The sequence below is a fragment of the Peromyscus leucopus genome, chromosome 12 (genome assembly GCF_004664715.2).
Source record: "Peromyscus leucopus breed LL Stock chromosome 12, UCI_PerLeu_2.1, whole genome shotgun sequence".
NCBI classification, from domain to species: domain Eukaryota; kingdom Metazoa; phylum Chordata; class Mammalia; order Rodentia; family Cricetidae; genus Peromyscus; species Peromyscus leucopus.
Window position 1 is genome coordinate 67,060,289 of NC_051073.1, and position 14,773 is coordinate 67,075,061.

Genomic DNA, 14,773 nt, shown 5'->3' on the forward strand with positions numbered 1-14,773 from the left:
TTCCACATCTAGTCATGGTGGAGAGCGCAATATTTAAATTTCACATGGAAATGTGAAAAGACTTCTGGGTGTTGGTAATTGTAGCACCCATTGTTTAATCTCCAGAATTCCTGTCCAGGCCACAAACCTAAGACACTCTGAGGTCAAGGGTAAAAGTATGGGATGTTGCCTAGTGCCTTTTCCTCAAACATATTCCACTGAGTTCTCACCAGGCTGTCCTACAGCCCAGAAGATTGCTTTATACAGGTAGTTATGAGTCACCTGATATTGGCTATTGGGGTATGACCTTGTGTCTTAGGGTTTCTGTTGCTATAAAGAGACAGCATGACCACGGCAACTCTTATAAAGGAAAACATTTAATTGGGCTGGCTTACAGTTCAGAGGTTTAGTCCATTATCATCATGGCAGGAAGCATGGCAGCATGCAGGCAGGCAGACATGGTGCTGGAGAGGTAGCTGAGAGTTCTGCATCTGGATCATCAGGAAGAGAGTGAGACCACACTCTACATTTCAGAAAGGCCAGGAAGTACTCAGTACTGTTAACCATTGGACTCTCTACCACTCCCAAAGTGTAAGGTGTGTGTGTGTGTGTGTGTGTGTGTGTGTGTGTGTGTGTGTGTGTACATACATGTGTGTGTGATAGAATAGTTACAGAAGTTAAAGAGGCCACAGCAGAGTTCAGGAAATCCCAAAAAGGCCTCACTCAGAAGCAGAAACAGGATGCTGAGGGATGAAAGGCAGATATCATGGGACTAGGGGAGCTCATAATTAACTCTGGTGGGAGGGCTGTTGCATGTGCTGTTGCAAGGGAAAAATCAGTAGCTATCTTGAGGGATGCTTCCCCCTCCCCTCCTCAAAGGCATTTGCTGACCAGCAGTTTTAGAAGTGATCAGAAATTGAACTTATAAGGCTGGGATAATAAATCTATGCATCCTGGACTTGGCAAAACAAGGTATGGGGAGTAATGGTCTCAACTGACCAGAAGATGACCTTAGAGGAGTGTAGGACTGCAACAATAAATCTGAATGTGTCAACAAAAGCAGGACATAGGGAATAAAAATTTATGTCTCTATAGATACCCTGAATCCTGTTAGCCATCAGTAACCTTATGCTTCCCCCCCCCCCCCCGTCCAATCCCAAGCTGCATGTAAACTTTTCCTATATAAACCCCTTAAAGTGAATGCTTAGGGCGTTCTCCTCCACCTGCTGTGGTGGATGGTGGATGGTGGACCAAGCTTGCTTGTTTTGTTAATAAAAACCTCTGTGTGCTTGCATTGGATAATGGCTCTGTGGTGGTCTTGCTTGGGGGTCTTGCGACCTGGGCACTACACTGTAAAATCAAGTTGTAGTGCCAAACTAAGCTGAGCCTCAGACTTGAGTCAAGCTGCAGATGAGCTCCCATGCAGGTATCAGTAGTGGGGACTGAGCAGAGCTGAAGCTGGGACAGGTGAGATATGTCAGTCCTTGAAGCACACACTAAGTGTTGACAGGTCAGTTGGGTCCTTCATCATGGTTTTGAGTGTCCTCTGGGGTCCAGATGAGAGAGGTGGAAACTTTTCCTTGGTCTGGCTTGTTGAGTAAGTTCTCAAGCCTGGTTTCCCTGACAGGATTTTAATGTGCCCATGTGCCCCTCCAGTCTGACTCTCTGTGAGAAGTGTATAGTTGCCTCCCTTCCACTTTCAAGAATAAGTTATTTACCATCCTGTGCCTCGAGGGTGGTGCTGGATGGTATTCACATATCCACAGTGTAGAGTTTCCCTGCCTCTGCATATTCACTTAAAATGGAGTCACCTAAGGCAAGGCACAGCTTGAACAACCACCGTTTTACACAATACTGTAGGGTAGCACATCCCCCAATAGCCACAGTCACCCAGAAGTATGGTGGTCTGGCTGTTTGGCATCCTTGAACCCCATCTGTGTGTTCATTATTAAGGAACTAAGAGATCCCACACTCCCTATAGTAAGTTGGAGGCCACCTTTTGTCTGTATGAGGCCCTTTCTCAAGACAACTAGAGATCACAACAAAAGACTCATTATCACGCAGAGACCCTTAAAGACGTAGTTCTTTAGTGTCTATGCTGCCCGGGTTCTCCCCCTCTCTGCCTAGGATCCATGGACTGTTAATGGGGCTTTAGTAAGGATTCCATGATCTAATTTTCCTTGCCGTCAGCGCCATCACTTAATTAAGGAAAAGAGGGTTAAATGTGAGAACGTAAAACCAACTGTAAAATTTCATTTTGCTTTCATGTCTGTCAAATAACAGATTTGAGACTCTTATTTTTCTCCTCCCTGGCTTTGACTAGCTAGCTAAAATTGCTTCAGTCTCCAAAGAAATCTCAATTTTAGATCTATAGAGCCAGTTCTTTAAAAGTTTGAAGTCTTTGCTTTCCCAGCACTTTTTGTTGTTGTTGTTGTTAAGAATCTCATTAAGGCCGGGCGTTGGTGGCGCACGCCTTTAATTCCAGCACTCGGGAGGCAGAGGCAGGCGGACTCTGTGAGTTCGAGGCAGCCTGGGCTACCAAGTGAGCTCCAGGAAAGGCGCAAAGCTACATGAAAAACCCTGTTCGGAAAAAAAAAAAAAAAAAAAAAAAAGAATTTCATTAAGTTGCAGCAATATGTCCAAAGTGGGCAGCATGGGCACTTCCAGGACACCTGGTATGGCAGTTCTTGTTTGATCCTTGGCATTTGTGAGCCTGTTTAATCATCACGAACCTCTAAACACTCTGTCTCAATAATAAGTCAAATTAGGTTTCAGATAATTAAGGAAGAGTCAGGGCTTGAACCCATTTTTCTGTTTTAGAAATTTAAAAATTTTGGGGCTGAGGAGATGGCTTAGTGCTTAAGAGCATGTACTGCTCTTGTAGAGGACCAGAATTCAGTGTCCACTACCCACATTGGTGGTTCACAATGCCTGTGTGCCAGCTCTAGCGGATCCAATGCCTCTGACTTCCTCAGATATCTTCACTTTGAACACCCAACTACCCTACCACTCACATATACATAATTAAAAATAAATCTTTCTAAAAAGAAATTTAAAACTTCCTGTGTCATGTTGCCTCTGGGGTCTGATTCTAATCTTACTATTTAGGATACATTTGCTTATATAATTCATAAGGATCTGCATTCAGATAGCACAAGTCTTGGGCAAACTTTCAGAGTGTGTCCATCAGCATATCAGATGGGTGTCTGGAGAAATTTATCACTGAGTGATTCAAGGAGAAGAGAAGTAACCACTTGCATGAAGTTTTTGGTTGATGGAAGGAAAATGGTCAAAGTGACCATACTGTCACTGGTTCCTGAACTGAGAGCCAGAGGAAGTGAAATAAAGAAGGTTACTATCCACAAAACATTACTCCTTTCAAGATGTAATGGGAGAGGCTCTTTTGAAGAAAAGGTGTAGTTGAGGGTCTTAGTTATACCTAAGAACTGAGTACAGCCAACAACATGATATAAAAAATGAAAGATAGTATTTTTTAAATTGTGTATAATTTTAAGGCTTAAAAATAGGATGTTTAATAATTTGAAAGCATTTAGTAAAAACATTGAGAGAGAATACACACTCTAAATTCTTTGCCTTTACACATTATACATCTATATTTTTTTACATTCATAACTTTAAAAATTGGAATGGGATCCTAATCCAAATTAAAGACTGAGATACAGTTTTAATGGCAGCATACGTGCCTGATCTACGGGAGAGTTGACCTTCCTTATGGTGACCATTGCTATCTTGAAAAACAGAACTTTGTTCGTTAACTTTTGTCCTATGGTCCTCCCCACAACCTCTTCTTGGAAGGCTTAAGCAAATACCTGTTATATGAAGCCAAACTTTTCCTTGCTTAAGGGACTAAAATGCAAAGAAACTTCCCATTTCACTATGTAAAATAAGATAGAACACATCAGATCCTTTGTGGTTGATGGGCAGATACTTCCAAAATATTTTCTTACATTTCCCAGATCAGAGTTCTGAGAATAGGAAGCTGATGAAAGAAGAGACTTCTTCAGTATCCTGGAAGGTCAGGGAAGATGGCCCTGTGCTCACTACAGGGCAGATGAGCTGGGCCACCTGGATCACGGGTTGTTCCTTCCTTTGAGGAAATCATTTCCCATTTCTAGGACTCACTTGCTCTTTGTAAACTGAGGGGTGAGATTTGTGGACCTCTAAAAAAAATCCCCTTTCGATGGATAACTGTTGGCTGTAGAGGGAAAATAGTTACCTGGACAGAAGATGAGCACAGAGAAGATTAAGCAGTAACAGTCTATGTAGGAGAGATGGCTGGGATTTGCAGACTCAGGCATGGACTCTAGGTGAACTGAGAAGGAAGGACGTGGCAAGTACCCCTTGGATAGGATAGAGCAATGAGCAGACACTGCTCCAGTCTTTTTCCATGGTGACATATGGTTTGAGAGCTCCCCAGAGTCAGGCTTATTGTCACAGATACAGATCTTTCTGTATATTCCACGTAGCTGTTTGTGACACTTTACAAGCCATTGCTTACAAAAGGATTTTTACTGGCAAACTGAAGGCTTTGCAGCTCTTAAATCATTAAAATAATGCTAAAGCATTGACCTTGACTAATTCACACGTCACTTTTGTTCAGTTTTATATGGGAATGGAAAAAAAAAAGGTGTTATTTGGGATCATGTGACAGTGACTAGATTGTATATATAATTTACTTAAATTTGATCTTTACCTCCCATGTGTTCACCTTGTGGTGGAAACCTTTGGGGACAATGTCTCCCATCAAAACCCTGTGACTCTGACAGGATCACAGCGTGAGTCCAGCGAGGACAGACCTTCCTCTGGGTCACATTCACCTTCTGGCCTTCTCCTCTATGCTAATGTCTTTGGGAGGAAACCTACAAAGTACAGCAGAAGAATAAAGAGCCGGGCAGGTCTGAGGATGGCTTTACAAGGACGTTCTCAGCCTGGACTCATCCTGAACTTTAGCCCTAGTTGTCCATTACTTCCCTAAATCTATGCCCAGTCTCAACCTTTATAGTATTTTTAGGTAATAGTCATACAGGCATGGGTGAATTAGCAGGCCCTTCTCAAGGCTGTCTGTGAAATTACTTGTTTCCTTTTTCTTAATAGCCTGAAATCTTTTGACAGATCTCAAACCCTCACATTTCAACTTCCCGATTCTTTTATATATTCCCAACCCCCCCAGTTTCCCATGACTTCTTAGAAAAATTTGCTTTCTAAGCATTCCCATTATCCCGCCAAAATTATCTTGGCAAGCTCTCTAAGTTTGTATAAGAAAACTGCAGGTGCTAGAGTTTTCAATGAATGTACAGACTGTTTTCACACTCTCTGTACTCCTGCTTCCAAATGCCACTATGCAGCAGCCCATGTAACCAACAGTCAGTCACCTGTGTGGAAGAGCGGCAAGTCACTAGTGAAGGGAATTTCTGAATTTCGTTTGCTCAATCAGTGGTTCTCAACATGAAAGTTGCAACCCCTTTGAGGTTGAATGACCCTTTCACTGGGGTCACATATCAGATATTTACCATTCCTAACAGTAGAAAAATTAGTTGTGAGGTAGCAACAAAATACTTTTATTGTTGGGTGTCACCACAACATGAGGAAACGTATTAAAGGGTCGTAGCATTAGGAAGGTTGAATCACTTAAACCATTGGCTTAAAGTGGTTCTTAGAACAGGATGCCTTGGAAAAAAATGATGCAAGAACTGTCTAGTTTATTCATATACTGTGTTCCAGCCTTGAATGAATTTCTGGAAAGGGATTGGAGCCTTGTGGAACATTTTTCCTGTTGAAAGGTGTGTGGATGCAGGGGAAAACATCAGCCTTAGGAAATAGTCCACTATACAGAAGTCTTTAGCCACATGTACATAAGAGGTAGTGTGACATTATCTTATTTCAACAAAATAGGAGCCTTTGTCCTGTATTTGTGTTTCAGAGTACTTCATAGATGAAAGCAGCCAGCTTGCCCTGACTAACCATGTAACTCATCTGTCTCTTTGTTCTTTAGTTCAGTTTTGCTCATGAATATTTTAGTGTGTTCCTTTTCAGTCCTGGGGCACAGGGTCCCCCACAGGGTGCTGCTGGTGTCCTTTGGCTCATGAAGCACTACATTTATTTGCCTTACATATGAGAACTTCCCATAGGGACTTTTTGAGAAAAACCTCATAACTTTCAATGACCATTAAAAAGCATGCGATGAGATGATCTTTAAAGGTATTTATTCTAGCCAGGAGAGATGGTGCTGGCCGGTAATCCCAGTTGCTCTGGAGGCTGAGGAGGGAGGATCAAAAGTTCATGGCCATTCTAGGTTACTGAATGGGTAACTTGTTTCCAAATAAAAAGTAAAAAGAGAACTTGGGATGAGGCTCAGTGCTAGCATGCTTGCACAGTAGGTAAGAGGACCCTAGAATTCTAGAATGCAAATGTCAAATCAGTATATTGGAGAATATACTGGATATAGATAATATATTGGAGTGTGCTAATTCTTCAATACTTTAATTATTCACCTGACAAATATTTAGAGCACCTCTCTAAAAAAAAAAAAACCTGGGAGTCTTAAAGTAGAGAACTGGTTTCCAGTCTCTTGGAGCTTTTGGTCTACTGCAATGGGAAACAAGCATTAGTCCCAGACGCCCAGATACAAAAATAGCAGTCATGCGAAAGTTTCATAACTTGAAAGACACTTATCACCTGACCCTGGCATGCCAGCTTAGGGTATCTCACATTTGCTTCTGCTGATACTTCAAGCCAAGCATCTCTTCACTGTGAATGATGGCCCTGCACATTTACTGTGCTCTCTGCAGCTTCTCTTGCCTGGACTACCACATGTCAGTAGCATCCTACACATTCCACATGAATCCAAAAAAAGTATCCCCAAGCATTGCCAACTGCCCTTTGGGGGATAAGATTGCCCATAGTTGAAAGCTACTGCAGTAAATAATTCTAACTTACCTTTTATTTCCTTAGGGTAGAAACGGTTTTAGCTTCATGTCTATCCTAGCTAAAGTGAGCACAAGTCTAGTAAATGCTTGTTGGATTGCATTTACGAATGTTGAAGTATCCTGAGCCCTTTTATGGAACCTCATTTAGAGCTGCCAAAATGGTTGTCAGCCGTTAATCAAACAACAGTTTTCAATGGTGCAAATATTACCCGTAGGGGATGTGATCCATACTCATCAGGAAGTAGCTTTTCAGGAAGTGGGGTGGGAGATTTAGTGGCTGAGGCGCTTGCCACACAAGCAGGAGGGCCTGACTTTGGATTCTCAGACTTCACACAATGCTGGGTGTGGTAGCACATGTCTGTAATCCTTGTGCTCCTGTGGTAAGATGTGTGGCAGAGCAGGGGAAACTCTAAAAGCTCTTAGGCCACCTAACATGGGGGATGCAGCTGTGAGCAAGAGATCCTGCTTCAAATGAGGTAGAAGGTGAGGTGTCCTCTGACCTCCATGTGTACATGATGGCATGTGTGCACCCTCACGCATGCATATACATGTATGCACCCCCATATGTACATGCACACCCATCACACACACATATAATTTGTGTATGTACACATGTACAGACACATATAAAGATGTAGCTTTTTCTTCAAGAGAACTTAAAGTATATAAATGGAGGTATTAATTATGAATTTGGAAATATAGTAAGTATCAAAAGGACTATTCTGAAAGGTTCAAAGAAAAAGTAAGTATCAGTTATTATCAAAGTTGAACTTAGTGTTGGGCTCAGATATGTAGGGAAGGCTTTGGAGGCTAATGGGGCTAAACTGTCGAGACGGTTAGGAAAGATTTGCACAGTGAGGACTTTAGAGGGAACACGAGGGGGGAGGAGAATGGGGTAGGAAATGGAGGTACACTCATCTTTTACAGGTGGAGGTCTGAAGTATGCTGCTTCAGCAGCAATCCCAGCTTTGTGAATACAACTGCAGCAACGTGTGGAGATGGAGTCTCACTTAGCTTAGCTTTTAATGAATGGGACATTTATAACGCAGCGTGGCCGCACTTGAGATTCAGATGTTAGTTGTCATTGAAATGACTTTACTGCTGAGTCAGGTGCACATATGAGAGCTGTTTTGCTGTATTATTTTTGGTTGGATTCATTAAAGAAACATCAAATCTATAAAAAAGGTTAATTTCCAAAGCCATTCAAGGTCTAATAATATTCACAGAGGGCAATTCTCATTCAGAAAAATTTCAGTCTTAGCCTATGCCAAAACCATTACATAAACAAAAACATTTTTTACAGTTACTATGTTACCAGTCTTCTGTGTGGTTGTGAAATTAAGAACATCCACTATAGAGTCTGAGGCAGGAGGATCATAAATGCAAGGCCAGCGTAAGCAACTTTATTGGTGAAATTATTAAGACCACTCCACGTAGTTAAAAGGGAGGTTTATTTTGTGAAGTAACTTACAAGTGAAGGGATAGTTTACAGGGTCTGGGAAAGGTGTGCGCAGTCCAGTGGTGTTCTCTGGAGAACTCTGCTCTGTCTACCTCCAGTGTCCAGGGTCCAGGAACCATGAGAGCGTGCTCTCCCATCCAGATCTGGGGTCTCCAGGTGCCTCCCCTGGCCCCGCCTCGTAGGCGTGACAGTTGCCAGAGTCTCAATGGGGGTTGGAACTTCCAGATCCAAGCTGGAATGGCTACCCACTACACAACTTATCCCCAAAATAATACAACACAACACAACATACTACAATACAACACAATACATAAAATACAACACAACACAAATCAATACAATGCAATACATACAACAACACAACACAATACATACAATGCAACACAACACAATTCAATACAACACAATACATATAGTACAACACAACTCAACATGTAATACAGTGATGGGCTGAGGATATGGATCAGTGGATAAAGTGCTGATTGGGCAAGTATGGAGACTGGCGTGGGGATCCACAGTACCCGTACAAAAGCTCTGCATGGTAGTTGTGTCTGTAACCCCAGAGCTGTGGGATCAGGACCAGAGATAGGAGGATTCCTGAAGCTTGCTGGCTAGCCAGTATATCTGAAGTGGTGAGTTCTTGCTTTAGGGACAGAGTATTCCACAAAAGAAATTGGAGGAATATACATGAAGTCTACTCTGATCTCTACAAGTTCATACACAGGTAAGTGTACCTCCCTACACACACATGCATACACATACACACATACACACACTATACACATGTACACACACACACTATACACATACACCCCACATACCACACACACCCATATACACACATTATTAATTGTTACACATTTTGGCAGATTCTACCTGAGATTATACAGATAGAATTTTTCTCAAGTTCTTTGAATATGTTCCCACTTTAGTGATTGTACACGCACTTGTGGAGGCCAATGCTTTCATCACACCACTGTCAGTTCCTTGAATCAGCAACTGAATGATGTTGGTAGCACCTGCCCGTGCTCAGCAGCTGTGTGGATTCGTTTTGTCAACTTGACACCGGGGTAGAACTGGGAAGAGGGAATGTCAGTTGAGGAATTGCCTCCATCATATTGGCATGTTGTCATGTTTTTGGGAGTATTTTCTTGATTGCTAATTAATGTGTGAGGATCCAGCCCGCTGTGGGTAGTACAGCTCCTGTACAGCTCCTGGCCAGGTAAGTCGGGGATGTATAAGAAAGGTAGTTGAGGAAGCAGGGGGAAAGCAAACCAGTAAGCAGTGTTCCTCCTGGTTCCTGCTTGGAGCTTCCACGGTCACTTGTTGCCTAGGTTCTGTAGGTGACAAACTGTAACCTATGGGCCAAGTTGCTTTTGGTCCACAGTGTTTCTCACAGCAACAGAAAGCAAACTAGGAAACTGGCCAAGAACAGAAGCTGAAAGCCATTGGTTGAAACTGACCATTGATGTATGGCCCCGGGTGCCATTTTGTCTTCATTTTTTACCTCTTCCCATGTGTTTTGTATCTCTTTAACTTTAAAATTCCATCTTAGAGCATGTTAGGCAATGGGAATCCTGAGAAGTTTTTGCCAGGTATCTGGAATCTCTTTTACTCTCTTTTTTAAAAATTAATGTTTAGACAGCATAATGTTTAAACAGAAATAATGGATTTCATAATGACATTTTCAAATATGTAGATACATGCAAATACATATTATGTGCATAGCATTATTGCACTTTGCTCACTTCCTCCCCCTCTTCTTCCTCCTGGTCCATTCCCCCCTCTCAGTACTTTACTTTCTGCTTTTCATATCATAACATAGATAATTATATGTCTGTCATTAAATTCTACAGGTAAAAGAAAATGTGATATTTGCCTTTTATCTCATTTCAATATATGTAAATCTTTTTTATTTGAGGAGGGTTTTGCTTTGTATCACTTCTTCTTTTCTGAGACTTTATTATTTATTATACATCACACTTTATTCCCATGGCCAGGCTTTTATTTCTGTCATTTCTTTACATCCTTTTCTTCCTTAATTTCTTTTTTTTTTTTTTTTTTTTTTTTTTTTTTTTTTTTTTTGGTTTTTTCGAGACAGGGTTTCTCTGTGTAGCTTTGCGCCTTTCCTGGGGCTCACTTGGTAGCCCAGGCTGGCCTCGAACTCACAGAGATCCGCCTGGCTCTGCCTCCCGAGTGCTGGGATTAAAGGCGTGCGCCACCAACGCCCGGCCCTTAATTTCTTAGTATCGTGTTTTCTATCAAAATCAAAGAATTTACATCGATGTGTTTGATTCTCTTACACTCACATTGCACTCAAATTTGTGCAAGTCTGTTAATAACAGAGGCACAATCAGACTGATGTGGACTATTATGTTCCATCAGTCTCCTGCTGTCTGGTGCAATGCATCAGTCTTTGCTTTTAGGCCCTTGACACCATTGAAGGTTACTAGCTAGTTCTTTTACAGAATGTTACTTGATTTGGCCTAGTTGATGTTTTTCTACAACTTTACTATTAGCTTCTGCATCTTACACAGCAACAACCTTGTATCTAGACTGACTTTTAAAAAAGTAACTACATTGTTTAGATTTTTCTCACCTAAGATCTTATCCACCCCTCTCCATGAGGAGGCTTATTTTCCTTCCCTGACTATTTTGTGATGAGCTATCTTCAAAGTGTGTAAATGTTCTGTTCTTCATCACAATATCAGTTCCTTTCTGTATTATGTCAGGATGGGTTTAATGGGCCATGACTCTAGTTTAGTGATCAAGCCCTCCCCAACTTTGTCCAGTGGGGGCTTCTTCAAAAAATGGCTTCTGTGTCCTCTTGAGCTAATCTTGCCTCTCTTCCAGAACTTTCTACTTTCAAGCATAAGATGTCTCAGGCCCATATTGTGGTTTTGTGGCCTGGGATCAAGAGTTATTTCATCAAGAGAATCTGACTTATAAGCCGGGCGGTGGTGGCGCACGCCTTTAATCCCAGCACTCGGGAGGCAGAGGCAGGCGGATCTCTGTGAGTTCGAGGCCAGCCTGGGCTACAGAGCGAGATCCAGGAAAGGCACAAAGCTACACAGGGAGACCCTGTCTCAAAAAAAAAACACAACAAACAAACAAACAAAAAAAGAATTATGCATGCATGCATGCATGGGAAACCCCGAGCTGGCCAGACCAGGGTATCCCACTTGTGCAGGGAACCATGCTGGCATGCTGGGCATGGCGGTGGTACAACAGATGAACATTCACAACCCAGATGCTACATCCATGTGGAAATGGCTTATTATAATGGACAGATGAAAAGAAGATAGGAGAGAGAGAAGGAAAGATAGGAAGGGGGCTTGAAGGGTGCACACCTCTTCAAGGGAGAGTGAAGGAGAGAGAGAGAGGGAGGGGAGAGGTGGAGTTTTTCTTAAGAAGAGGCTTTTACATCAGGAGGCAAGGCAGCCCCAAGGGGTGGATCAGAATATTAACATTCCTCCATTTTGATTATTATAAGAAGAGGTGAGTTTTGGGAGCAAGTGGGGGAACAAGGATTTGAATTCTCGAGGCTACTTCAAGCTGGTGAGGGGCAAAGTGGGGAGGGGGAAAGCCAGGAGTCCACTCATGGTAGGAGGTGTGAGTGAAGAAGCATAGTTAGCTGTCATTGTGGAAATCTCTGGTGTGGAGATCTCAGGGTGTCTGTTCCTTGAGGTTGCTATGAGAAAAAAATAAATTGTTATCATTGGCCTTATGAGTTGTGCTAGCCATGGGTAGAGTGATAACTGCCAGAAAGAATGGAACAGGGAAGTGCCCTGGTTGTACAGAAGAGGCAAGAGCAAATGAGTGAGACACAAGAGCAGGTATGCCATTCATTGGGACATCTTGGAAAACCAGGTTCCAGTTGCTGGGCAGGTGCCCGCCTGAGCCTGGAGAGGTGGTACCAGCAGTGAACTGAGGGATGTGTTCTTTAGGAGTGCAGGAGACATCACATCTGTCATTTCTCTGGAGGGGGGCATGCACCCATCCCAGTTGGCATCCTCAGTTGGGGGTTTGCATCCTCGGAGCTGCTGCCAGCTGGTGCAGGGGCTGGTGTATCTGGAGAGCCCCTTGGCCCAGGCAGGAGCAGGAAAACTGCAAAATAGTCTTGAAAATGGATAAGGTCAAAATGGGCTCTGGAGACTGTTAATTTTTATCAGACCAGATGTTTTGATGCAGTATCAGAACTTTTCCCAGGGACCTGTAGGTATCTGTAAGACAGCTGGAATAGATTTACACCATAGAAAAAGGGTTGAAAACCCATATAAATTTAAGAACTGTAAAGAATTGTTTGTAGTCAGTGTTATATCAGTTTATCAAAGCTGCATTCATCAATATTAAAATTTCGAACCTCTGGAGTTATATCTGAAACCAGTCTATCCTGTACCATGAAATCTGAATGAGGCATAGCTGTCTGTAATTTTAATAGGAAACTTATTAGTGAGCTGTCAGTAATCTTGGGATTGGGGCTGTCAAACTGATACACCTTAGTCATCAAACATCGTCAGATCTGAGAGGGGTAAATTTAAAAAATGAGACAGCTTTCCAGCTACCTAGGCAGCAATCTCAATTCTCTCTGTGGTCATTGTGGCAGGAGTTAGGGGTGGGCTGAAGCCCCAAAGAAAGCACTTGTTCAACTGATAAGCCCAGAAGATCTGACAGCTTTTTCAGTGGAGTAGAAATTTGAGAAGATCGACCTACCTGTCTCAGCAAGGCGGGCAATTGATCCCTGTTGCCCCAGTAATTCAGAGTCTGGATAGGATATCAGCTTTTCACTGCATGGCCAGCCTTGCCATAAGCTTCTGGGTGGGGGTTCTTTTGTGGCCATCCATTGTCTTGGAGAAGATACAGGATGCTGCTAGGAGCTGACATGTCTCTTTATCATAAAAAGCTTTTATATTAAATGCCACATTCTCATATCTCTACAGGTGTTTGAAGACTGGGGGAACAAAATCTGTTAGATGTATTTATAACTTTGAGAATATATATATATATATATATATATATATATATATATATATATATATGATTTAATTCTGAATATACAGGTTTCCCAGTTAGTTACAGCTTAATGAAGTTAGCAAGGACAAGGGGGCTGATCTTTGAGTACAGCCAGACTGTAATCTTGAATGACTTACATAGAAATAATTATTTTTTAAACTGTCTCCTGAGAAGGCAAAGAAGATTGACAGGGAAAGATCCCAAGGCTGAATAGAACAGGAGAAAAGGGGCTTGTGAGTCAGGGTGCAGCCCAACTCTGAGAAAAATACCTGCTTGGTGGACCAGAAACTCCATCCTAAATGATTTATATAGAAGTAATAATTCCTTAAGGTCATGCAATATCTCCCTGGTTCTGCGTAAAGAGGGTCAAGTGTCTTATCTTATTGCAGAACCATTTTAGTTAATAAATATCAATGGGCATTAGATAGCCAATCAGTCCTCTATGCCAGGGAGTTTCCTTTTGACCCAGCATTTCAACCTATTTTGAACAGGGAACATGGGACAATGCATTCTCTGGAACTGCTTCGAGTTGATGTTGGGGCATTGTTGTCAGGGCCCCCAAAAAGGTTGAAAGGCCAGTCAAAGGCTGGGTAATGGGGCATTTGTCAGAAGTGTGTGGTTGTCTGACCTGACTGTAGAGACAGGAGACAATTATGCTTGGCTGAGCTGGTCCACATCACATAGACAAGAATGTCTGCTGGCATCCGTGGCAGGGAAAGTACTGCAGGTTGTAGTCCACAACTGCTGCTCTGATGTTTCTGTCAGCCTGCTGAAATATATATAGATAAGAGTTAAAATTGTATGAATTTATTTGGAACCTCTTGGACCATGGTCTTAGTAATTGGGAAAGGAAGACCAGGAGAGAGAGAAATACCATTCTCAGGAATAGACAAGTGAAATTTTTTTAGATAAATTAGTATTATCAATCAGTACTGGAATCCAAATAATAGAAAAGCAGGTAATGAATAACGAAGGAAAATCCTTTTAAAATCCTGAGCTTGTGACCCAAAGTATATCAGAATTGTACTAGTGTTAAAATAAGAAATTTAAAATCTTAAGCATTAGTGCTGCTACCTATCCTGGCATACAAGCGTGCTGTGTCCACCCACATGAGCAGCTACAGAGGAATGAATCGCCACCTGACCATGCTGCCCCTAGTAAAGATGGTGTTTTGCCCTTAGCCAAGATGGTGGCTTGACCACATGGTTACCCTTATTTAAAATGGCTATGCCTGATCACATGATTTTCTTTATTTGAGATGGCAGCTTGAACAGATAAGGAACAGGTAAAGTGAAGCATTTAAAAGTTAGTCAGAAACAAGTTAATGAGGCCATCTCTCAAGTCCAGTAGTGGCAGCAGTAGAGGAAAGTCGAGC